At 38.1% G+C, this 27,620-nt stretch overlaps 2 long non-coding RNA genes across 2 annotated transcripts in view; one reads left to right on the top strand and one right to left on the bottom strand.

Annotated features, from left to right (window-relative positions):
* On the top strand, positions 1 to 27,530 carry LOC138746141 (uncharacterized). The gene is made up of 2 exons (XR_011346722.1): positions 1 to 194; positions 27,381 to 27,530. It is a non-coding gene; the product is annotated as an uncharacterized lncRNA (long non-coding RNA).
* The window catches only part of LOC138746140 (uncharacterized), a 48,198-nt gene continuing 21,483 nt past the window's right edge, over positions 906 to 27,620 (bottom strand). The window contains exons 2-4 of the long non-coding RNA XR_011346721.1: positions 22,359 to 22,419; positions 3,113 to 3,213; positions 906 to 2,921 (exon numbers count right to left, since the gene is read on the bottom strand). This is a non-coding gene — a long non-coding RNA (uncharacterized lncRNA). The remainder of the gene's footprint in view (positions 2,922 to 3,112; positions 3,214 to 22,358; positions 22,420 to 27,620) is intronic.

The raw sequence follows: 27,620 nt of genomic DNA, 5'->3' as shown, positions 1-27,620 counted from the left end.
CAGTCACGGGTGCAGAGCAAGGAGGGCAGTGGGCAAAGCACACATCCTTGAGGTGCACCTGTGTTGATTTTTCAGTGAGGAGGAGATGTTTCTGATTTGTATTGACTGTAGTCTTCCGATAAGGAAGTCCAGGATCCAGTTGCAGAGCGGGGTGTGGAGGCCCAGGTTTTGGAGCTTGTTGACCAGCACTGAAGGTATGATAATGTTGAAAGCTGAACTGTAGTCGATGAAGAGTATCCTGATGCACATATGATGTGGACTGGTCTGCTAAAATACACCAAAAAAAACTTTAATTCAATGCCTCAGAAACTGGGATATGGCAGTTGTGATTCTTGTTGAAGAGAAGGAAGCAAAAGTGGGATAAAGAGAGGAATGGTACACTGTATATGAATTGCGAGCAGGAGGAGACCACACAATTCCTGTTCCAGCTTCTAACAAGATCACAGCTGATCTCTGCAACCTCAGTTTCACATTGCTAACTACCTCCTATTTATGTAATATCTATCTGACACTGCATTAAAGATATTCAAAAAAATCTCTGACTTCACTGCCCTTTGAGGAGGCAATTTCCAAAGGCTCACGACTTCCTGGGAGAAAAACATTTGCCTCATCTCCATTTTAACTGGTGAGCAGTGAACTTGAATTGTAGATTCTCCATCAAGAAACATTCTCCCCACATCCACCTGTCATGGCCTCTCAGGATTTTAGATGTTGCAGTTGTCATCTCTAATTCTTTCACAAAAATGATACAAGCCTAGCCTGTCAAACATTTGCCCAAAGCTGTGTGAAGTCATTTCTTCAGACCAAAGGTTGTTGTTATCAGAATTATTTCTGTTAGAAAGCTGTTGTGGCAAGAATCATTTACATTTTAAAGCTTTTTTTTAAAACTTTATTTATTCGTTCAAAATACAGATAAGTAACATATATAACAATAAACTAAACATGAATGTTATATTTTATATATATAAAAGAAAAAAAGAGAAAAAAAAGGAAACCCCCCCCACTTTCAGCCAACTCTCCTAAGGAGAGCCATAAAGAGAAAAAAAATTAAAGGAAAATTAAGCATACATATTAAGATCTAATCAATATAAATCAAAATGTAAATATTCTGAATATAACAACCACTTATTAATAAAAAAACTATAGTTATCACACGAAACGTGATTTTTTACCATTATTAAACAATATTTCATCTCATTATGCCATCTATTAATATCAATCATATTCGTATCTTTCCATGTACTATCAATACATTTTTTCACTACTGATAATGCTATATATACAAAAGCAAGTTGAAATTTATCTAATCCCAGACCTTTCAGAGGTTGAAAACTGCCCAATAAAAATACTGTCGGATCTAAAGGTATTTTAATCTTATACAGGTATTCCAGAAACAATTGTACTTTCTTCCAAAAAGATTGACCAAACCGCATGAAAAAATGTTCCAACAGTGTTACCACATCTAAAACACAAATCTGATTCACGAAAACCATATTTTTAAAATTTTTCAGGTGTTAAGTATAATTGATGTAAAAAAATTATAATTAATCATTGCATAACGTGCATTTATCAGTCTAGTTACACTATCATAACAAATATCTGACCAATCATCCTCGGAAAACATAAAACCGATCTACATTTTAAAAGCTTAATTTTTTTTGCTGGAAGAACATGGAAACTATGATAGAAGTAAGATTTAGATCAATCATGATTTGATTAAATTACAGGACAGAAAAGAAGAGCTGAATGGGCTACTCCTCTTCTGAGGTTCCAAATGGCATACATTTATATTGGTATGACCTTGTAGAATCTATTAGGATTATCACCAATTCCTCTTCAAAGCACTGCATAAAACCCTTATTATTACTCTCATAATACTTCTTTCAGTGATAGAAAAACACCATTCTAATTTCCCAAACTTAAAACCCATTTTATTTGAAATCTAGTGAGTGGAGATCATCCATGCCCTCTAACTATGTTGTCTGAGAAGCCTATATATAATCAATACACATTGGTATAGTTTGGTTTGTCAGTATCTTTAAACAAACAAAATATTAATGATTGTTTTCATTAGTTTTGAAGCTTAGAGTATCCCCATCAGTGAACTTTTACTCAAATTACAAAGTCAAAGTCGGCCTCTGCACAGTCAGTGAGAAAGGTACTCCTGTCTATTTAATGTTACCAAGTGCAGACAGTACCCAGACAGCTCAAGTTAGTTGATTTATATAAAGATTATGTTATCTATTGAATGTTCAGCTGGATGAGACATAGGTTTAGATAGAATCCCGCTTCTGCCAATGCCCATTAGACATTTTTCGCCATTGGACATGGGCAAGTCATTTCTGACTGAGAATTGTCTATCTGGAGGGTTGGAGTTGTGTTGTTTTTAGAAGGCACTCACATGGAAAACTTTCCCATTAAAATCCTATTGTTTGGCATTGATTTAATGTGCTCTTTTCTAAGCCCAGAGCTTATTCTTTTCTCTGCAAGCTACTGAGTTTTTAGTATTATGTGCTGAATCGGCTATTTTAACTCCTCTAATGAATGCACATCTGCAGTAGGGAGGATTCTGAAATGGCAGCTATTTTCCTCAATTAAAGCATTTCATCAATATCTTCCAGCAATTCTCCTTTACTATTTATACACTATATGAAATCTATTTTAAAACATAACACTGCAGCATAAACTCAATGCCACAGTTACACAAAATACATTATTCTTCTTCAAAGATCCTTGATTTAAAAACATAGGTTAGTGGAAAATTTGTATTCACACTGACCATAGACTGAAGCCAAATAACATTTTTCACTGCTGCATCTTTCTCTAAAACCATGTGATGATGGTCCAGTAGAAGAAAAGGATCATATACTTTGGTTTAGGTCATTCTTTCTTGGCAGTACGCTATGTACTTTGGAAGTATCCTGCAAAATATATTCCAAGATCAACCATAAATGGAGTAAGGAAGTTCATTCCAACCACACTCTGTTCATACAATTAATTTATTTTGTGGTCATCCTTAGGAAATACAAAACTGGCTTTTACTCAATGATCTGTACTGAAATAGGTGAGGTTTTGGCAAAATATTGCAAATTGTGACCGAGTTTCCTTTTACCAGCCTGTCTCTTGGAATGTGGTACTTGGATCCTCATTCTCTTCCTGTTCAGACCAATCAGCATCCAGCCTGAAACCCACAGGATGGAAATCCCAGTAAGCCTGGAGATAGTGGAGATAGCATTTTGAGGTTAAGCAATGGATACAAAGGATTTAATCACGATTTATTCCCATAGAATACTGCCAGTCAACATGAAGCATTTGTATCCAAAAGCAAAGCCTCTTTCTTCCTGGTCCTCACTGACTATTCTGGGTGATCATTAAAATGAAGTACTACTCTTAAACATTAGCAGAAGGGAAGGGAAGAAAATTTTATTTCTAGGGTATTTTTTTGAAAGATGTCAGCCAGTTGAAGCACAAATAAGAAGGATGGCATTAACGTTTCTTCCATTCTCTTAATAGCAAAGAGATTTTTAGAACATTACAGCACTTTGGCCCCCAATGTTGTGCTGACCTATACATTCCTACCAAAAAAAATGCTAAACCATTCCTACCTCATAACTCTATTTTTCTTTCATCCGTGTGCCTTCCTAAGAGTCTCTTAAATGTCCCTAATGTTTCAGCCTCCACCACTATCTCTGGCAAGGCATTCCAGGCGAGTACAACTCTCTGTGTACGATGTCTCTCCTAAAGTTTACTCCCTTCACTTTGTAGAGATGTCCTCTGGTGTTTGCTAGTCCTACCCTGGGATAAAATGCTCTGCTGTCACCTTATCTATACTCTCAGAATCTTGTAGACTCTATCTAGTCTCCTCTCATCCTTCTTTGCTCCAAAGAGAAAAGTCCCAGCTCTGCTAACTTTGCCTCATAGAACTTATGTTGCAATCCAGGAAACATCCTGGTAGATCTGCTCCGCATCCTCTCCGTAGCTTCCACATCCTTCCTATAATGAGATGACCAGAACTAAACACAATATTGTAAGTGTGGTCTCACCAGAGATTTGTAGAGTTGTATCATAACTTCTCTACTCCTGAACTCAATCCCTCTTTTAATGAAGCCTAGCATCCCGTAGGCCTTCTTAGCTATCCTATCAACCTGTGCGGCAACCTTGAGAGTTGTATGAATTTGGACCCAATGTCCTTCTGTTCCTCCATATTGTTAAGTGTCTGACTATTAACCCTGTATTCAGCCTTCTGGTTTGACCTTCCAAACATGCATCACCTTACACTTATCTGGATTGAAGCCTGTCACTTTTCTACCCAACTCTGCATCCTGTATATATCCTTTTTAACCTATGACATGCTACAGTGCTATCCAAACATTTCCACCTTCATATCATCTGCAAACTTCCTGATCCATCCTTCTTCCTTTTCATTTAGGCAATTTATAAAAGTCACAAAGAGCAGGGGACCTAGAACAGATCCCTGCAGAACTCCACTAGTTACTGACCTCCAGGCAAAATACTTTCTATCTACTACTACTTTCTGCTTTCTACATGCAAGCTAATTTTTAAATCCACATAGCCAACGTTCCGTGGATCCCATGCCTCATGACTTACTGAACGAATCTCTCATTGGAGACCTTGTCAATGCCTTTATATAGACCACATCTACCACCCTACCTTCATCAATTTCTTTTGTTAACTCCTCAAAAAACTCAATTTGGTTTGTGAAACACAACCTTTCCTTTACAAAGCATGCTGACTATCCTTGAGAAGACTGTACTCCGTAAAATGCTCATAAATCCTATCCTTAATAATCCTCTCCTATAGTTTGCACACCACTGATGTAAGACTTACCAGTCTATAATTCCCAGGATTTTCCCTATTTAGCTTTTCTAAACAAGGGGACCATTTGCCATTCTTCAATCCTCCGGCACTTCCCCTGTGGCCAAGGAGAACTCAAAGATCATAATTAATACCCCAGATATCTCTTCCCTCAACAACCTGAGGTTTATTGCATTGGCTTTGGGAACTTATCAATCTTAATATTTTGAAGAAGATCCAACCCTTCCTCTTCCTTCATCTCAACATCATCCACCACACAATCCTGTTCTATTCTGTCCTCATCCTGATCAAAGTCCATTTTCTCTGGTGAATACTGAAGCAAACTATTCACTTAGGATGTCCCCACCCTCCTCTGCCTCCAAGAATATGTTGCCTCCTTTATCATTGTGTGGCCCCATCTACATTCTTGTCATACTTCTGTTCTTTATATACACAGAAGTCCTTGGGGTTCTCCTTAATCCTTCTTCCCAAGGCCTTCTTATGCCCCTTTCAAGCTCTCCTAATCCCTTTCTTAAGTTCCTCCCTGGTTACTATACATTTCATATGAGCCCTTCCTGTTTCCTGCTTCCTAAATATAATGTATGCTTCCTTCTTCCCCTTAACTAGTTGCCTCACCTATTTTGTCAACTACAATTCCTTATTCTTGCCATCTTTTCCTTGTTTCAGAGGACAACCTGTCCTGAACCCTGTGCAAGTAGTCCCGAACATCCTCCACATTACTTCTGTGCTTTCTCCCATGAACATCTGTTCCCAATTTACTCTCCCTAGTTCCTGCCTCATCCCATCATAATTCACCCTTCCCCAATTGAACACTCCCTTTTTGCCTGCTTTTTATCCTTATCCATAGCTATGCTAAAGCTAAGGGAGTTATGGTCACTACCACTGAAATGCTCCCCCACAGTGAGGTCTGCTACCTGACCGGGTTCATTGACCAATACTAGATCCAATATAGCCCCTCTTTAAGACAGCAAGTTCACATACCATGTCAGAAACTTTTCCTGGACACTCCAGACAAATTCTGCCCCATCAATCGCTCTTGCAGTCAAGAGGTGTCAGTCAACATGAGGGAAGTTGACAAAAGCCTGTAATTTCTGCACCCTGCCAAAATCTGTTCCATGGGCTATTTTGGGGCCGATAAACTATGTCCATTACATTGATTGCTGTATATCCTGACCAGTAAAAGTACACCATACCCCCCTCCCCCTCACTGACCTCCCATCCTGTTCCTTTTAAAAGACCAAAGCCCTAGTACCTGCATAAGCCAATACTGCCCTTCCCCTAGCCAAATCTGTATAATGGTCACAACATTGCAATTCCTCATACTGATCCATGCTCTGTTTATCTCCTTTATTCCTAATACTCCTTGCATTGAAATAGACACATTTCAAACCCTCTGACTATGTTTATGCTTCCTCCCCTCTCTGTCCTTCCTCACAAACTCACAACACATTGTATCATGCTTTTCATCTTCTGCCCTATTCTCTACACTCACATTCTGGTTCCCAAACCCACTACAACAACTCTAGCAAACCTACCCACCAGAATATTGGTCCTACTCCAGTTTAGGTGCAGCCCATCCTTTCTGTATAGGTCAGATACATCCTAATGATCCACGAATCTGAACAAAGAAGGTGGAATGGAAGTGGTGGGCTGAAGGATTTTGTTTTTTACTGTACATCTCTGTGAATTGGTGATAATCACAGGAACAATAACAGGAGAGAGAAGCAGGAAGGACTCAAAGATTCTTACCTCGAGTTGATACCAACCAAAGTAAGGGTGAGAGCATAAGACTGTGTGATAAAGCAGGCTGAAAATGGTATAAAAAACATTGTGCAAACTTGCAATGAGCTGGATAGAGGCAAGAAGTGATCCATTAAAAGGTGTAACACAGTTTGTGAGAAGCCATTGTTGGAGTAAATCAAAGGAGTACCAGTATACAATTACTGGTACTTTACTAATCATATTTAGTGAAGTATTTTACTCTTAGTTTATGGGCATCAAAGAAATAACAAATGCTCTTCATAAGTAATCATCTTCATTCAATTCTATTCTGTGGCTTCATGATATTGGGACATTTCATTCACATGCATCTCGACATTGCATATATGGATCTGGAACTGTTCTGTTTGCTGAGGTTCCTGTTTCCTTATGAGATTAATGTGTCTGATAATTTCACACAATGATGGCGAAGATCAGAGTGTGAAGATCACGTCTCTTCACACATCTGGAATTAATGAGAGTAAATTTGACATCCTGGGGTAGTTCAACACTTGACGAGAGGTGAATTTTATTATTCCAACATATTGGCTGCAGGGTGGTGACAGGGTGGGCAAGGCAGTCAGCAGGACACTGGAAACTTTTGTCAACAGCTGTCAGAAACAGTTTAATGCAGCCATGGTATTAACATGTTGTTTGTGGTTTTCTCTACCAATTAGAATAATGGAGTGGGTGGAAAATGTGCACGACTCATTATCAGATGCAGTGTTTAAAGGCACATTACATGCTGACACTAAGCATTGATGGGAAAAAAAATGGTCACTGTTTTGAGCAGAAAATCTTCCTGCTGAGTTCCTATAGAGTATACCTTAGGGTATTTATTCATGTGTCCCATATTCTATGTGCTCAACTTGATTTTAAAGGTGAGCTCTGAAAAACTATCATAAAAATATGATTAACATGCGCTGTGATCTACAACTACATCACCAGATCCAGATCCAACAGTGTCATCGAATTGACAGATGACGCTCAGTAGTTGGCCTCATCAGCAACAATGATGAGCCACACTACAGAGAAGAGGTGGAAAATCTCATGATATAACGTGAGAGTTACAACCTGGACAAGACAAAGGAGATGATCGTGGACTTCAGGAGAATCAGGAACTTTCACCCTCCACAACGCATCAATATTTCTGTACTGCAGAGTGTGGAGAGCACTAAGTTCATTGGAATTCATTTAACTAGTGACCTATGTGGACTCCATTCCTCACTTGTCAAGAAGGTGCAACAGTGACTGCACTTCCTGAGAAGATTGAAGCAGGCTGCCTGCCGCTATCATAACCTTGTACCTCCGTCGAGAGCGTACTAGCCAGATGCATCACAGTGTGGTATGGGTGATGCAGAAATATAAATTGGAGATCAATCCACAAGAGCACACGAGTGGCAGAGAGTATCACTGGGATCTCCCTCGCCTCTCTCTTACACCCCCCCCCCCCCCACTCCCTCCACATTGACATGATTTACCAGAATTGTTGTCTGAAGAGGTCATGCAAAATCATCAAGGACCCCTTCTATCCCACTCACAGCATCTTTTAGCTGCTCCCATTAGAAAAGAGATAGAGAAACAACTTATTCACTCCCTCATCACAAGAAATCCTGATTCTGAGTAAATTCTTGCCAATTTTTTGGTTGAGGTGAAATGCCTGAATGATAAGAAAATTCATCATTTTAATGTTATAGAACGAACATTCTGAATAGGCCCACTGATCAGTGCAAACTTTTAGGTTATGTATTTGGAGTCTTTGTTTCCACCATCATTTTTTTATGTACATCCACTAGACAGGTCTTGTGTTGTGATTTTTTTTTAAAAAGAAATCACCCAATTGTAACTGCTAATTTGCTGAATTATGCATGGCATCTTAACAGTTATGTGACTGGATCTGTCGGTTTGAGTTCTGAATTAAGGATTAGAAATTCAAATTCCCATCATGGCAAAGTAAAGACCAAAACATGTCCAATTGAGTTGGAATTTATTGGTTTACCCAAGTCCAAAGTAAAGAAGTTGACTCAAATAAGGAATCTGTTCTACTCTTACAAAAGAATAGAGGCTAAATGTTAACCTTCAGGAAGATTATTTACTAAATCTGCTGGATGCACATGCCTGTGTTCAGTTTTTACAGAAACGAATAAGAATGGCTTAGAGGAAACCCAATATTGACTATTAACATTAGTCAGTCATGGCTTCATGAATGATGATTTAGGAAGGGGGCTGTCCACGTTTCCTGCAGGCTCTGTGGACAATGTGGGACAGATATGCCCGGCCACAGTGGCAGCAAGGAAAATTATTTTCTGGGTTTGGTGCTGCTGAGTCACAGTACTTCCTCCATCTCCTTTTGTTCTCAAAGCCAGCCCTACGTGCGTTCTCGAAGGAGGAGACAGACTGGTGAATGGTGTGTCACCAGGCTATGCGATCGGAGTCAAGAGCAGACCACTGGCACTAGTTAATGTGACAGGCACCAAGGGATTTCTTCAGAGAGTCCTTGTACCTCTTTTTCGGAGCCCCTCTGTCACGGTGGCCAGTGGAGAGTTCACCATACAGCGCAATCTTGGGCAGAGGAGATCCCCTATCCAAGAGACATGCCCTGCTAGCGTAGCTGCGTCTTTAACAGTATGATCTTAATTCTGGTAACCTCTGCCTGTTCGAGGACTTCAATGTTGGTGACAAAGTCACTCCAGTGGATGTTGAGGATGGTGCGGAGGCACTGGTGGTGGAAGTGCTCAAGGAATTTAACAGCTCTTGATCTGAATTTAGGAGAATAAGGGTGGATCTCATTGAAACATTCAAAATGTTGAAAGGCATGGACAGAGTAGAGGCAGAAAGATTGCTTCCCTTGGTGGGAGAGTTTGAGACAAGAGGCCACAACTTCAGGTTTGAAAGGCATCTGCTTAGAACAAAGATGCAGATGAATTTCTTTCACCAGAGGTGGTAAATTTGTGGCATTTGTTGCCACAGGCAATTGTGGAAGCCAAGTCATTTGTATATTTATGGCAGAGATTGATAACTTCTTGCTTAGTCATGGCATCAAAGGTTATGGGGAGAAGGCTGGGCAGTGGGACTGAGTGGTCAAATGGATCAGCTGCGATTAAATGGTGGGGCAGAGTCAATGGGCTGAATAGCCTATGCCTTATGATCTTATTTTGATTTAAAATTCAACAATGTTATGCTGAAATCAAGTCACTAAATATTTATTGTCATAAAAATCACCAATTGTTTACTTATATTAATCTTATTAAATTAAAATAATATTTTGACCAAGATTTTTGTCATCTTTCCTAATATTTCCTTATGTGGTTTGGTTTTAAATATAATTTCATAATGTTACAGTAAAGTGTTTATCAAATTAGAAACATTATTGAATAATGTTACTGCACAATTCCCACTTAATTGTAAATCCACTGAGAAATACAGATAATGCAGTCATTCAAATTCACCTCTGACATCCAGCACAAAAGTGGAAAAATCTAATTCTGGAGGCATTAATTACTTAACTAGTTCAGAACATGATACCATTTCGTACATGTTGTTTCCTTCCAGGCTATTTAAAACATTATTTTCTGTTCCTTGACTTGTGCAAGACAACCTTACTCCTCCTTAAAGTCTTAATTTAAATCAACTTGTGGAAGTAATGATGAGAATGAGGAAATGAAATGGGATCACATGATACAGTAAAATCCCGTTTATCCTGAATTCATGCAACCTGAAGTAACTGGTTAAAAAAAAAATCACTGAAAATAAATGGTTAAAAATTATGGATTTAAAATTGGCATGCCTCACCATCACTTACAGTCTCAAGCAACAGGAAAACTTGTTTAACCAGCATCTACCTTGTAGATGCAGAATACCATGGTTTTTAACCGTGCTAACAAAATTTCATTTTGTTTGGAGCATAGAAAGTTATCCTTGAGCACATACACTAAATGAAGAATTTAATGCTTATTGTCCACAGCTTTCAAAATTCTGTTCCGTAGAAGCTAATGGCAAGTAATTAATTTGTATGGAGTAATTGATGAAACACAGAAAATTCACATGCAGGTACAGCAGGTGATTTGGAAAGTAATTGTAATGCTGCCATTTATTGCAACATAATTAGAGGATGTTCAGGTACATTTGAACAAGGCTTTTTGCTTTTATGCATCCAACCTGGACTACTGTGTGTAACATGAGGAAGGACATCCCTGGTTCACACAATGAGATATAGATTCACTGCATTTATTCCTACTGGGATGTACTTATCCCATAAGGAATGATTGGGTAAGATTAGCCTTTCCTCACAGGAATTTAGAAGAATGATAATCAATTTTATTGTCAAACATATAATATTCAGATAAGGATTGACTGGCAGAAGGCTATTTCTTTTGGCTCTAAAATATAAGTTCCTCAACATGATTATCCAACTGCACGAAAACCAACAAGGTCGGGTCAGATACAGCAATGAGCTCTCTGAACCCTTCTCCATTAACAATGGCGTGAAGCAAGGCTGTGTTCTCGCACCAACCCTCTTTTCAATCTTCTTCAGCATGATGCTGAACCAAGCCATGAAAGACCTCAACAATGAAGACGCTGTTTACATCCGGTACCGCACGGATGGCAGTCTCTTCAATCTGAGGCGCCTGCAAGCTCACACCAAGACACAAGAGAAACTTCTCCGTGAACTACTCTTTGCAGACGATGCCGCTTTAGTTGCCCATTCAGAGCCAGCTCTTCAGCGCTTGACGTCCTGTTTTGCGGAAACTGCCAAAATGTTTGGCCTGGAAGTCAGCCTGAAGAATACTGAGGTCCTCCATCAGCCAGCTCCCCACCATGACTATCAGCCCCCCCACATCTCCATCGGGCACACAAAACTCAAAACGGTCAACCAGTTTACCTATCTCGGCTGCACCATTTCATCAGATGCAAGGATCGACAACGAGATAGACAACAGACTCGCCAAGGCAAATAGCGCCTTTGGAAGACTACACAAAAGAGTCTGGAAAAACAACCAACTGAAAAACCTCACAAAGATAAGCGTATACAGAGCCGTTGTCATACCCACACTCCTGTTCGGCTCTGAATCATGGGTCCTCTACCGGCATCACCTACGGCTCCTAGAACGCTTCCACCAGCGTTGTCTCCGCTCCATCCTCAACATTCATTGGAGCGCTTTCATCCCTAACGTCGAAGTACTCGAGATGGCAGAGGTCGACAGCATCGAGTCCACGCTGCTGAAGATCCAGCTGCGCTGGGTGGGTCACGTCTCCAGAATGGAGGACCATCGCCTTCCCAAGATCGTGTTATATAGCGAGCTCTCCACTGGCCACCGTGACAGAGGTGCACCAAAGAAAAGGTACAAGGACTGCCTAAAGAAATCTCTTGGTGTCTGCCACATTGACCACCGCCAGTGGGCTGATATCGCCTCAAACCGTGCATCTTGGCGCCTCACAGTTTGGCGGGCAGCAACCTCCTTTGAAGAAGACCGCAGAGCCCACCTCACTGACAAAAGGCAAAGGAGGAAAAACCCAACACCCAACCCCAACCAACCAATTTTCCCCTGCAACCGCTGCAACCGTGTCTGCCTGTCCCGCATCGGACTTGTCAGCCAACAAACGAGCCTGCAGCTGACGTGGACATTTACCCCCTCCATAAATCTTCGTCCGCGAAGCCAAGCCAAAGAAAGAAAATATAAGGCTAGGAAACAGTCTCAAGATTTTTTTAAAAGTTGCCATTTTAAGACTTGGAGATGAGAAGAAATGCATTTTCTCAGAGTGTTGTGAATTCTTAAAATTCTTTAATTCTAGAATGCTGACCTCAACCTCAACTTCTTTATGATTTTTTTTCACCATTGTCCAGTTTAAAGGGTTCAACCATTGAGTTCTTTTGGATACTTTTCAAATTAAAGGGTTTGAGAACTCATCTCGAATGTTATCTGTCTTTTGTAAAATGTTAAAAGATAAGAAGATTAAATTCTCAAAGCTTTCTCTAGTAGCTTGCAGACTTGAGAAAAAATATCATTAATACCAAGCTTGTCATGCAGTTGACAAGTGATGAGCAATTTCTGGGATCTCTTATGTAACTGGAGCTTGCCTATTAAGAATAGTTTTTTTTTAACCTGTGAAAAAAATTGAAAAACCAGAAGATAATTTTAGAATTATGGAATTTCTCCTGTTTTTCCTCCAGCCCATGTGAGTTTGACTCTTCACTGAATTTTTTGAATGCTTTATGAGGGAGTTTTCACTTGTTTAAATGACATTCTTTGTGAACAGCATTAATTGGTTTGAAGCAGGAACCTAATATCCAGATTTTTTTTATGATTGTGAAAATGCTGTGGAATATTTGACCCCCAGCAATGGATGAAATTCAGGAAAGGTTAGCAAATGGATCAAAATTAAGTTACGGCCAGGTGTCTCCCCATTCTTGCAAAATATACAAAGACAATTAATATGCCACCAGTGTCCAAATCCCATTCTTCCATTGCAAAACAAATTATATTCCAACAACTATTGGAATATAGTTGCTGGAATATTATATTATAAAAGATAATATTATCTCAATATTTCTCTATTCTGTCATGATGACTGCTCTCCAATTTCTTACATCATTCCAGGTCATCAAGTGCATAACCAAGACATTTGCCATGTCAGCCTTGCTTGATACTCTCAGTGCTCTCAGATTGTAGGGTTTCTTCAACCACTGTCAAGTCTCTAACCCCTTTTCAAGTGATATTGAATTGTTAATTTTGTAATTAAGCTGCATGCTTCCTGTGGTGTTCTCACAATCCGGAGTCTCTCTTAAGGTAATGCCAGATTCTGACATGCCACCCGAGTACATTATTTCTGGATTCTATGCCATATCTTCCTGGAAATCAAGCCCTGCCTTAAAAAAAATAGATCGGTATTCTAATTATACTATTTGGGAGTGGCTCGTTTCTTTATAAAATGTCCTTCTCAATATGAATGACACAATATTAACTATTTCAACAGTTGCTCTTTAGAAGTCATAGTTCGATACACAAAAGAATAAAAATGGCATTCATTTCCTGCAATTTATTTTTTGCTAGACCTCTCACAAAGAAAGGAAGTTTAAGATATACAGAGAAATGTCAACCTATGGAATGTTTTCTCAAGATGTTTCTTTTCCCAATACAGTACTTGTAAAGGGCTACGCAGAAATAGGTGTCATCTGCACCTCTGTAGTTAAACATAACATTGTTTTACATCATAGACTAGCCAAGAATGCCACAAGAGACCAGCTAACTTCATAACATATATTGAAGAAGAAAGTTTGCACAAGAGCATTTCTTATAACCTTAAAAAAGAGAATGTTCAGCATTCCTTGTGAGAGTAATAAAAAAATCTAATCTCTTGAGATTTGCCAAAAACCTGTGGTTCTTGAGTTAGTGTGATTGATAAGTCACAGATTGTGTCATGAACTGTAATCTGCAGAAGTCACAATGGCGCACGTTCACACCCAATAACATTTCTATATTTTTCCATTTGAATTAGTGTGTTACGAGGCCAGGGGACCGCAAAACCCATCAGCAATAGAGGTTCACCAAGACCAATGGTTACTTAAAGAAAAGTTGATTTTAATTATCTTGAAACATGAAAACAGAATTACACTTTAACTTATCACTATTAACTTAACTAACCTAACTTAACCCCCTTCTAATTCTAAGTGCACGTGTATGTAAAGTATGTGTAAGTTTAGAAAAGTTCTTTGATTCACAGTCCAATCTCACTTCTCATCCCTCCAAGTTCACTAGTTGCAGGCAATTTTTATACTGTGCACAGAATTTAACATTTATAAAGTTCACCAGGCTTTGGTGCTTGAAATGGTTACCACTCAGGAAGGATCTTGTTGGTTTTCAGAGAGATATTTGTTGTATACTGGAGACTCCAGCCATCTCAGTGTCTTGCCGAAGAAACTTGCCCACTTAGGGTTCTCCAGATGATAACCTTTTTTTTCAGGTCCACAAGGGCTTTGACCAGGCTGAACCAAGAACCAAGAACTGAACCAAATGGGGTTTTCACAAGCTTGCCAGCTTGTCCTGTTCCAGTCCCAGCTGGTGCTGCTGACTGTAACACTGTAGAACTGATATCTCTCTCTCACACACACACACACACAAAGCCTGTTTGACTCTCTCTGTTTGCAAAACCACATGACCCTCTTAGAACAGCTCCAGACAATCTGTGGCTCCGACAAGCACTTTCATCTGTTGCCTTTTTGTAAACAACAATCCATGAGTGAAGTCTCTTGGGCTCTCTCCAAAGCTCTTGTAAAGGCTGTGGGGCCAATATGTCTAGCATTAGCAGAGCAGCATTTCAAATAAGCTCTGTTTTAAAGTGTTTGTAGGTGACCTACTCTAACAAACATCCCCAATTTATCTCCCAAAAACATATCTATATACTCTGTCACAAGTGTAAAAACAACATAATAAATAATGCCAGAAAGATTCTCTTAAATTCACATGTTCAGGCAACGTCAGTGTGAAAATGATGTTGAAATAATTAACAAAGTTGAGTATCTCCGTTCTTTAATTATTAGATTGATTGGTGATTAATTCCTATAATTTTAATTACATATTCCTATTTGTCAATATACCATTTAATTTTTTCATTCTAAATACAATAAACCCTTTGTTATCCAGAATTCAAGTAACCGGCAGCCTCAAGCAAACAGCAAAAAAATTGCACAAAATGAACAGGTAGAAAAAATATGGAAGTTTAAAATTGTCCCACCTCATCAATCTATGCACACACAATCTCAAGCAACCAGAAAATTCACTTAACTGGAATCTACCAATTCCCATAGGTGTCTGATACCAGGGGTTTTACTTTATATTCAAAACTGGCTAAGTATAATGTACTAACCAAAACAATGCAAAACAATTAAGTTGGGAATGTTAAATTATTTTTTTATTAATTGAAGGTAAATTGTTAATGGACTGAATGATAACAATAATATTGACGGTTAACCAATTAATAGTTATTGCATTTGTTTTTAAGCATTGTACACTACCTTGTAAATGCAGCATTTATGTATTTCTGGATAAGTATACAGACTAGGAAGATTGAATGAATGTTGCTAAATCTATCACATGAGGACAATCTTAAAGCATGTGATTTATTGATTTTGGTTATAGATCATCATTATAAACAAGGTATCTTAAAAGGTTTATGAGTTGATTTTTTAATGTATTTCATGTTTCTTTTAACTAAATTATAATGCAATTGATTTAATCTTGGTTAAGTATGCTTTGTAGTAGAGTAATCCTCTTTATTTAACTCAGAGCCAGGAAAATGACAAAACAATTGCACACTAAGCACAAACTGTGGTACCTGGTCAAAAATAAAATATTCATGTGAAAATAGTAGCTGGTAGGAAAAAGTAATGGAAATCTGCCAAATAAAGCACTGATATCCTTTCAATTAACCCAGAAAGGATGCTAATCAAGTTTCACTGGATTAGAGTGAATGGATTAAACTCGCAGAATACACAGCAAGAGGAAATGTACAAAAACAACAGACACATGCAGAATCCCGAAGTGATGCCTGAAGAGTTCTAGTAGTTAAGTGTGAAGCTAACAAGCTTGGCCCAGTTATGAGCTGAAGGTAGGGATGTGATACTCAGCATTCAGCCGAGGCATTTGGCTTGACTTTTGTGGGTTTTCACAAAAGTTGCAAAAGTTGACAAATGTGTTTCTGTTTTAAAAGTACCACATTTACAATTTTGTGTTTTAAGAGACATTTAAACTGGATATCACACTTCATCGTTACTTTGATCGCAGCATTGACAAAAGGTCACAGGACTATTGTGTTAGTGATGGAGAGGGAAGAAGCGAGGGCTGGTGAATGATAGATTTCAACGAGCAGGCAGTTCTTAGCCATATAAAATGACCAAAATATCTCTCAGGGTATGACACAAAATGAATTAACTGTTGTAGTACAATCAGGTTTTCTTGTGCATTTGCCTCTTTGGTCAAAATGTTAGTGTCTTACAGCAAATTAGAAGGATGTCTGCATTTTTAATTGATGAGAATGAGTTTTTCCATCTGGATTTTTAAATACTCTCTGTCGGGCAGACATGTGACTCTGTTGTCATGGAGAATGATGCAGGTGGTTCAGGCTGGAGTTGCTCATCATGTGACAAGTTGTATAACAGTTTCAGATGGTTTGGCCTTGAGTGTCCCAAACTGATATGTTCACATGAGAAATAAAAACTGTGTTGTTTTAAATAGGAAATAAACCAGTTGACAACTGATGCTATCTTTCATCAGTAACATTGAATATGTTCTGACTGTTATTAGTGCATTATAAACTAAATATAATACTGCATATATCAATCTTTTACAATTCTCACAAATTTATAACTGAGGATTTTATATGTAACACCGGTTTTCTGATAAATCTGAATGTATTTTCATACTTAATGATGGCTACTTCCTGAAATTACATCTTTCCAGCAATGACAATCCAGAAAAGCACTGATTTTTCTAATTGATTAATGAGTTGTAGGACACTAAGAAGCCCAGATTATTGCCCATGATCTATAACTTTCTTATTTAATATGTTTATTTTTATAGAAATGTGATATAAATGAATAACAATTAAGAAGATGTTCTTTTCAATTGTTAGAACAAGACAAAATCTTTAAAACAATTATTTTAACCTGTTAAAGCTTATTTCAAAATATATAATTATTCTGATGTCACTGGTTATAAAATATTTTCTTTAGTAATCAACAAAACCTGGCAATCCTAGCCTGGTGTGAATAAGGAACACAAGATTCACAACTTGCACAGCTATTTGGAAAGGTGCCACTGACAGAAACACAACCCGACCTGCTGGCAATTTCTCTGTTTTATCTAAAGCATTCTGCAGATCCTCTGTGCACAAGATTTAACTTTTGTTTTTCTCTTCCTCAAAGGATTACAGAGCACAAAGGTGATACATTGAGTTAAAAAAAAAACAATCGTATCGAATTCCTATGTCTACTATTTAAATTGAGACATTTAACAATTATTTTTAAATTGTTTTTCACCTCTGAAAATATGGGCAAAAAAATTTAATCTAGAAATATGGATATATAGATTTTTAAATCCTCACTTCTGCATATGTGTCTGACCCAATTAGTTACATTTGGAAACCATTTGGTAATCTCTTAGAAACTTAATTCATTTTTTGAGAATTTGAAAAGTTTGAACAGGTTAGGGCTTTTTGCTCTTGAAGAGGGAAAGATGAATTCATCTGATTGAGGTCTTAGTTAAAGGTTTTATGGGACAGAATTGGAGTGAATATTTCCAATTATATTTCAAAGTTCAGATTTATTGTCAGAGGAGATACATGACATCACATATATCCCTGAGATTCTTAACTGCGGGCAAGGCAAGTAGTACAAAAACCTTTTCTTCAGAAGATACTTACGCATGTAAACAAATAAATAAATGTAAACAAACTGTGCAAATCAGAGAAAAAAATAAACTGTAAAAGTAAGAAACATTAAATGAGTTTCTGATTGAGTTTGTTCTTCAAGAATCTGATGGTGGTGGGGTAGCAGCTGTTCCTGAACCTATACCTAATTACTGATAGTAGCAGCGAGAATGGAGCATATGCTGGGTGGTGATGATCCTTGTTGATTTCTTCTGCTCTCTGACGACAGCATTCCCTGTAGATATTCTGGACGGTGGGGGGGGGGGGGGGTTTGCCTGTGATGTCTTGGGCTGTGTCCACTACATTTTGCAGGGCTTTAGGCTCAAGAGTGTTGGTGTCCCCATACCAGACCGTGATGCAGCTGGACAGTACACTTTCCACCACACACTTGTAGAAATTTGACAGGCTTTCTGATGTCACACCAAACCTCTGCAAACTCCTGTGGAAGAAGTGGCATTAACGTGCTTTCTTCATGATGACATTAGTGTGTTGGGTCCAGGAAACTTTCTCTTGTGTTGGAGAAATTGTTAAATTTGGGGCATTCGATAAAACAGAAACCATGGACATTTGCAGTTCTGATAGAGTTTGCACCGACTAGGAAAAGGAAAATATGAATAATAATTTTCAAAATGGAGCTTTGTTTTAAATGCAGGTGGAAAGCTCAAGAGTGGTGAGCATTCAGCACCTGAAGGTGAGTTAGAATGAAGCCGCGGAGCTTGGATGGAGCCGCAGAGCTTGGATGCAGCCACAGTTTGGATGAAGTTGCAGAGGTTGGATGGCATCAGTTTAAAATAAAATGTTAGCCCAACAATTCCTGAACAAATTATTTACCTCCACGGCTGTCAGAAACTTCAAGGTTCCTTTGTGTGTACATACAAAATCCCAGACTTTCTCACACGAGATTCTTTCCAATTCAGTTAAAAAGTTCATGGAAGACACCAAATTTCATCCCTGCTGATACATTTGGCAGTTCAGTCTGAAGAGAGTAATATCTTTAAGAGATTGAGTCTGCATTCTCCATAAATTGTTGTAAAGAAGTTAACTGAATTGTGTTTGCAGTAATATGGTCGTGGTGAAGGACACAACAAGGACTGTTAAACAAAGGTCCTATTTGTCCTCAAGTGTAAATGTAAGAAAAAGTTTTAATAAAGACCCGCACTGACGTGTAGGCCAATCTTTATCCTTCAATCAACATCATGGTAAAAGAGAATGTCTAATGTTCTCAGTTGGGTACCTGATCACACACAGGCACTTATCAAAAATCTTTGAAAGATTTTATCTGCTCAACCACTGTAAACACCATTTCAACATAAGTATTCCAGCAAAAACCTCAGACAGTTGTTTGGATTCTTCTCTATTTTTGGATGGCTTTGAAAGGGGAACAGGGAAAATCAAATTCTTATGTATTTATCCTAAAATTGGGATATTCAAAAGACTTTTAGATAGGCATGTGGATGCAAGAAATATAAGGGTTATGAATGTGAGGTAGAGAAGGCTTAATTGTGGAGAAGTTGATTTACTTGTGTCTCTCATCTCTTGCTGAAAAAAATGTTCAGACTCCAAGTTGCCTTTATGAGCAGCTTTCTGCTGGAAACTGAGAAAAAACATGCTGTTCAATTATTTACAGACCTGTCATGAAATCAAGGTGGGGAAACGCTAAAGTCTGCAGATGCTGTGATTGTAGTTAAAACACGTATATATTACTGATGTTTTGGGCCTGAGCATCTGTCTTCCTGTTTTTTGCATGTACCTCTAAGAAGGGCTCAGCCCGAAATGTCGGCAATATATCTTTATCTCCTATGGATGCTGTGAGACCGGCTGAGTTCCTCCAGCATTTCTGTGTGTTTTTACTTGTGCAGAGCCAGTATCAAGAACTCACTCAACCCCTAGTGGGATTTTGGCTGCTGACTACCCCTTTCCCTGTTGAACAATGGGAAATGGCTCAATAAATTACAATTTAATGTCTGGTAATTGTTATTTTATTAAATACATATGCCAAGACATCATGGCTTCTTCAGTCAGTAGCTTTCGTCGATTGCTGGCATTCAGATTTTTGAAATTATATATTCTTGTCCACAAATTACCCTTTGCATTTAACTGTGAAATATACTTTGATTTAATTTGGTATCGGAACCAGAAGGTAAATTACCCAACCAGATAAAACGGAGACATTGTCACATAGCGTTGTTAATAACTAGATTAAAAGTTTTATCTGTTTTGCTAACTTGTAGCAGAAGTAGAGACATGTATTTCTCTTAGTCCTGCCTTTCTATCATAATTGTAAATATATTGACTTACATGAAAACATTGTTATTCCAATAATTTGGTGATTGTTTATGAATGTTAGTTTAACTTTCATTTCCATTACATTTGAGTTTATAATTCAGCTCATTGACTTAAAGCTTTCTAATGTGAACTGAGATCATTATCATTTTCAAACTAGACAAATGACATATGCAATTCAATGATGAGTTTAAAACAAAATGCATTTTCAACCACTGTGTTACGAGTGTAATTTCTGCAGTTAGGAAACAGTATTCACAATTATAAATTGAATACTTTGTTTGAATCGCATGTGCAAATCTATGTAGAGCAGTGGCTGTGGCATTTAAGGAATGTGTATTAGTTTACATAACAGAAAAGAACATGAAAGAGAAGTTTACTGATTTTACACTTGCCTTGCATTTTTCTACAGCTGACAGCAGAAGACAGAATCTAATTATTTGGATTAATTTCTATCAAGGGCCAGTCAACTGGCATTTTGGCCTGAAGATTCTAAATTCAGATAAGGAATCCTTACAATAATCAGTAACATGCTATTCCACACTCTCATGTCTGTCGTGCAATATGACTTCAATCTGACTTTGATTCTGCAAAGCTTTTCGACAGTTCCATTTTTAAAAGCAAACATTTCCCTTACATTGGCATTCTAATGGTTTCCCCAAATAATCCGAAGTGGCTACAAGCAAATGATTGCAAACAATGTCTGGTGACTTTCTTATGCAGATACTGACGTCAATCTTGTCATCTCTATTCACAATGGAACATAAGAAACCTCACATGCTCACCGTCACATGCTAATCATGACAGGAAACTTACCCTCTGAATATGTAATCAACCTACACACTCTCTAATGAAACTGGCACCTGTTAATATTACTACATTGAAGAGAATATATCCTTTGTATACTGTGTGCTGTGACCTCTATATTGTGCAATTTGGGTATTTTTGTTTTTCTCTCTGACCCTGACAATAATGATAAAAGTATCAGTGTGAAGCTTTTTATCGAAACACAAAGCACGTTTTGTTACATGATATCTCAAATACTGAAACCTGAAACATGTAAGTGAACTATTTTCATGGAAAGACAGACAGAGAAGATCAAATGAATTATACATTGAAATTGCAGCCAGTACTGCAAATGTCACAAGGCATGCTTTGCCTGAGATTTTTTTTAAACTTTTTGGGTTTCTGTTAACATCTCTTTGCTGCCTTTATACACTATTGTTAAAATACTAATCATTTTACCACCTAAATTACCTTTCGTCCTATTAGGAACAACATTATTTTATTTAACTTGTTTTGAGTGAATATATTACACTTCGAAGCACTTTTCTGATCATTTGTTTCAGTGGGAAAAACCTTATCAATGTACTTAAATGTACTTGCCATCTACAATTTTCAAGAAGGAAGCAATTTTATCTATTCTTTTTTTTTAAATTGTCTTCTTAAACAAAATTGATGGACTGATTTTCTAAAGTTAATGGCATAGATGCAACAGTTTTCAGTATCGAACTGATAGAGTCCCACATAATTGGAAGTGCTGACTTTTAGATCAGTTATTCATCACATTGGCAACATTATAACAAAATTATATTATTGCTATTTATGCAGGAGGATCAGAAAGGGTGAACTATTTTTGAAATGTAACTTGACAGTGAACTTGGAAAGTGTGTCCTGAAGGATGCCTGAAGAAAGCAATAAGGTGCTAAACAAAGCAAAAAGAATACTTGCCTTTAGTGACCTACAGCAAAGAATATATGACGAGTGAGGTCATTCTGCAACTGTGTAAGATATTGGTATCCGGCTCCTATGGAGACTGTTAGATGCTGGATAAGAATATTTTCAGGTTGCTTGAGACTTACAATGTCTAACTAATACACTACAGCACAGTACAGGCACTTTGACCCTCGATATTGTGCCGGCCCATATATTTCTTTTAAAAAAGTACTAAACTCTCCCTACCCCATAACCCAAGATAAAAATACTTACAGCGAACAAACTTTGCTTGCATGAATATACAATATAAACCTTAAAACATTTAACTTTATGTTTACTCACATTCTTTGAAAGCATTTAACCGTTGCTACATCTGCAGGTTCCTCCCCTCTCCATGAGCCACCTGAAAGATAAACAATAACATCGTAGATAATTAAGTCCCCTCACCCCAAGTTGACAATTAAACCCTTTGACCGGAGTGATTCTTTTTATGTAGGGACAAGGAGACACTTTAAAAGAGTCACCCTAAAGGGGAGCAGCATCAACCATCTTCAGCCTGGGCAACGCCATTGCTGATTTACAAAACTTTATTCAGACAGCTGCTATGAGCAAAGCAAGACCAAGGCCCTCCACTGGCTGAATATTTGTTCCCATCTTCACCAATGGGTATATGTGTTATTTTGAGAACATTTACTTTTACAATTTTAAACTTACATTTTTTTTTAATTATTTTTCTTGATCTTTTTTAATTTTTGTTGTTGATTGAAGCTGCCAGTTGCTTGAATTCTGGATACTAAGGGTTTTATGTATTTTGACCACAAATGAAGTATTGTGCTTAGTTTTATCACATTACAAAGAATATGTGTAGCCATGGAGAGAATGTAGAAGAAGTTTACAAGAATTTTACGGCACCTGGACAATTTCAGATTGTGGGAGACATTCTGAAATGTCTTCTTCCCGTGTCCATCCTTCTATGATATGCATCTCTATATGGATAGGTGCAGCACATAGATTGAGATGGCCCAGCTAAAGCCCTGATCCATACATACATATATACATACACAGTGAATTGCCCAAAATATACTGCATAATTTGCCTCTCCCAACAATCACAATAGCAGCTCTTGACATGGGTGTGGAGATGATCATAGCTTTCCAGCTGGTGGATTTCTCTCTTATCCTCAGGAGGCTCATTTACTGGCATCCCCAGTAACCCCCTGACAAGGTTTGCAGACCATGCCCACCCTCACTTCCCAATGGTGGCTGCAGGGGAACTGCTGTCATGAGGCAACTTCAGTTGTTTTTTTTTTAAGCTGTGTGGGACCTTGCAGTATGATCTGATTTGTTTCTCACTCCTCATGGCTGCAGATCTTGATGGCTGATGGCACTATTCTAGCATGGATGGGTGTAAGACTGTCAGATGATTTTTCAACATGTTTTTGGGTGAACAGTGAGTTATTTCACAGAGCCTAATATTATCTAGTTCTGAAACAGCCAATGGGGTTAGTACGGAGCTCTAATTTTGACTGGCTGTGAACCCCTCTAAATTTTGATGCTTCCAGCACTAACTATATTTCTATTTCTTAAAGTAACTTTTGTAAGGCAGTATGCAGCCCAGGGTTACTTCAAGATAATCTGGGGTTTCCAAGGACTGATATGGGCATTAGTCCAGTTGATATTTGGCATTTTGTTCCAAGCACAACTGTGCAGATGGAAGAAGTGAACTGTGATTTATTTGAGCTTGGTTTAACTCGATTAGCTGCCTAGGAGACAATGCCCAGCTAATGCAGTCACAACAGAAGTGTCCTCATTACAGCCCTGGGTGTCTTCTTGACTGCTAATCCTGACCCCACCAAAATCTTCTCAGTGGTATATATTTCTAAGACTCTATAATTATCTGATATCACTAAATGTAACCATTTTCAGAGCGGAAACAGGCCATGTCAGCCTTTCGAGTCCGCACAGTTCACTAGGACAACTCCACTAGCTCAATCCTCCCGCTCTCCACCAGCAGACCATGTGCCTTCTTAACTACCCTATCTACCTGGGAATCCACTTTCAAGGAACTCTGTACCATAACTCCAAGATCCCTCTGTTCCTCTGCATTCCTCGACGCCCTCCCCTTAACTGGATATGTCCTATTTATATTATTTTTTCTGGAATGCAGCACCTCACACTTGTCAACATTAAATTCCACCTGCATCTTTCAGTCCACTTTTCCAAACAAACCAAATCCTGTAATCCAAGAAAAACTTCTTCACCATCCACCACTCCCCCTATTTTCGTATCGTCTGCATATTTGCTTTCCCAGTTAACCACCCCCTCATCCAAATCATGAATATAAATGATAATCAACAGGGGACCCAGGGGTCCCTGAGGTCTACTGCTCGTCACAGGCTTCCATCCTGACAGACAGTTGTCCACTATGACTGTCTGCTGTCTATCTCCCAGCCACTTCTGAACTCATCTCACTATCTATTAATCCCTAGTGACTGAACCTTCCTAACTAACCTTACATGCAGAACCTTGTATCTCATCAACCGCCCTACCTTGATCCATCTTTCTTGTCATCTCTTCAAAAAACTCAACAAGATTTGTCAAACTTGATTTTCCCTTCACGAACCCATGCTGGGTGCCCCCAATCAATCCCTGCCTATCCAGATATTTGTACATACTATCTCTAAGAATACCCTCCATAACTTTTGCCACCACTGAAGTCAAACTTACTGGCTGATAATTACTTGGCCTAAACCTACTGCCTTTTTTGGACAACAGATGAGTGGCTATATCTTTTCCCTCTATCACAAACATGAGTCATTTTCAAATTCTTCCCTCATCTCTGTTGATCTTTAAAATGGTTTGTCTAATTTACTCCTTTTCAGATCCTGACGATTTTGTACTAATCACTCCGCAGCCTTGCTAGTTGAAAAATCATGAACTCAACCCCAACTACAGTCTCAGCTCTAAGGAATGTAGATGGCTGAGAGGGGATTTGATAGAGGTATTTAAAATTATGAAGGAAATAGATAGAGTATGCGTAAATAGACTCTTTCCCCTGAGGGCAGGGGAGGTTGGAACAAGAGGGCATAAGTTAAGGGTAAAGGGGCAAAACTTTAGGTGAAATATTAAAGGATGCTTTTTCACAGAGAGTGGTGGCAGAATGGAATGATCTTCCAAAAGAGATCGTTGTGGCAGGGTCCCTTCTGTCATTTAAGAGAAGGTTGGATGTGTACACGGATGTGAGGGGTTGGAGGGTTATGGGCAGAGAGTAGGAGGGGGAAGCTAGTGGGGTTGTTCAAGTGAACCGGCGTGGACTTGAAGGGCCGACATGACCTGTTTCCACGCCGTAAACAGTTATATGGTTATAGTTATATGGAATGTAAAGTGCTTTGAAATGTCTGGGAGTTTCTCAGCGGTGATATAAACATATGTTTTTGCCAAATCTGTAAGGTGATGAATTTCATCTCAAGAAGTATAAATAGAACTGATGCTATATTTACTCTTACAAAGCAAATGGCACCCAAAACTATGTTCATGTATTAAGTATTAATAATATATCAGTTTTATTTTAAATAACCGAATATTCCTTGTAATAGTGAAAGGATTAACAATAAGTGGAATATTAAAAATATAGCCTCCATTAAGGGTGACAGGCTGTAATGAGTACAAGATGAAATAATATTTGAGATCCCTTCTGAAAAGAAAAAGTAGTTGAGTGAAAATTAAATTCAAATTAAATTGCAGATTTCTTTACTGTAATAGTTGTTGGATATTTATGATAATGGGATAACTTAGCCTGCAGTTTGAAGAGAACCAATTGCTATTTCGTCCTCATTTGCCAGTGTGTTCTTAAATGTCACGTAAGCTGAGAGGTACAACACACAATGTATTTGGCCGTTGAGCTTTATACCAATCACAGTCAACAGATGTATCATAGCCTCCTTCATTTGAAAGGAGCCAAGCAACCTTCATTAGATAATGAAATGAAGGTTACTTCCTCCTTTTTAAAAAAAAAATTTATATTTACTTTTCATTTATTCATAGTAAACCTTATATGTAGAAATTACATTTTTAAACCTTCACATATAGAAACTACATTTTAAACTCTTATATTTTAAATTAATAAATTAAATTATATTAATTGTGATTAACTATATTAATGAAGTACATTATACAATAAAACAAAGATTGGTAGATGCTGGATAATTGAGTTTTCTGGTTGCTTGAGACTGTGTTGCATGAATGGAGAACTAACAGCAAGGCATACCAATTATAAACTTCCATATTATTTACCCATTTATTTTGCATATTTTGTTTGCCAGTTGCTTTGAGTTGCCGGTTGCTTGAATTCCAGATAACAAGGATTTTACTGTATTAACTGTGTCTGATGATTAGACATTTGGAAACAGTTACAAATAGCATCTAATAAAAGGCCTTCTGATCATTCGGAGACAGGGACTTGTTGCAACTCACAGGATATTCTGCTTTGTTAGATATTGAACCCTTATCCATGGCAGCTAGGGTACTGAGAGCCACAGAAGCACAAAAAATAAGTGCAATGAGTGGGGCGAACTCCAGTGTGCAACTCAAGCCAATGTCATCAAATCGATCAAGGAAAACTTCATCATTGAGAAGTACTCACTGAAGCAACTGAAAACTCTTCTATCATAGGAGAGTGAATTACAGAGAGTGGGACAATAGTGACTTCACATTTAATATAGGAGATAAAAACTCTTCTATTATGGGAGGGTGAATTACAGAGTGTGGGACAATAGTGACTTCACATTTAATATAGGAGCTAAAAACTCTTCTATTATGGGAGGGTGAATTACAGAATGTTGGACAATAGTGACTTCACATTTAATAAAGGAGATAAAAACTCTTCTATTATGGGAGGGTGAATTACAGAGTGTGGGACAATAGTGACTTCACATTTAATATAGGAGATAAAAACTCTTCTATCATAGGAGGGTGAATTACAGAGTGTGGGACAATAGTGGCTTCACTTTTAACATATTTGGTCATTGTCGTCATCAGAGCTATCCCTCGAGATCAAGGATGATGGACTTTGTTCTATTGATCTATTTAGATGCTCTCACATGGCTTATCATATTGCCTGCTCCTGTCACCCTCCGCCTGATCACAAAAAGACATGAGAAAATGACCCACAGGGCGAAAACACGTGCATGTATTGTTCAATGTGTACTTAATGTTGCGCTCCCAGAAGCCATCGATACTTCACAAATCAACCAACTAATTCCAATGACATGAAAACCATGACAATTGGAGCCACCTGTTCCACCATTGAGGTTTTGGTTGGATCATTCTTTGTCAATAACCTTGACCTTACTTGTGGCCCTTCTAGCTGTATAGCTCCAGATGACATCGCTCTCGGGATCGCAGGAACACACAAGCTTTTCCATCACAAGAAGGTGACAATCCACGCAGAAGCATGTTTGATACTACACACCTAAATAGACAACTGAATTAAATAAAATGCACCTTTGAAACGTTATTACATTCCTCGATCTAATTTTTATTTTACAATGTAAGTTGAAATCCATAATTTAAATATTATTTTCCACAGCAGTGAACAATTTAGCAT

This window comes from Narcine bancroftii, chromosome 11 (genome assembly GCF_036971445.1).
Source record: "Narcine bancroftii isolate sNarBan1 chromosome 11, sNarBan1.hap1, whole genome shotgun sequence".
In the NCBI taxonomy this organism is placed as follows: domain Eukaryota; kingdom Metazoa; phylum Chordata; class Chondrichthyes; order Torpediniformes; family Narcinidae; genus Narcine; species Narcine bancroftii.
This window is presented reverse-complemented; position numbering and strand designations above follow the sequence as displayed.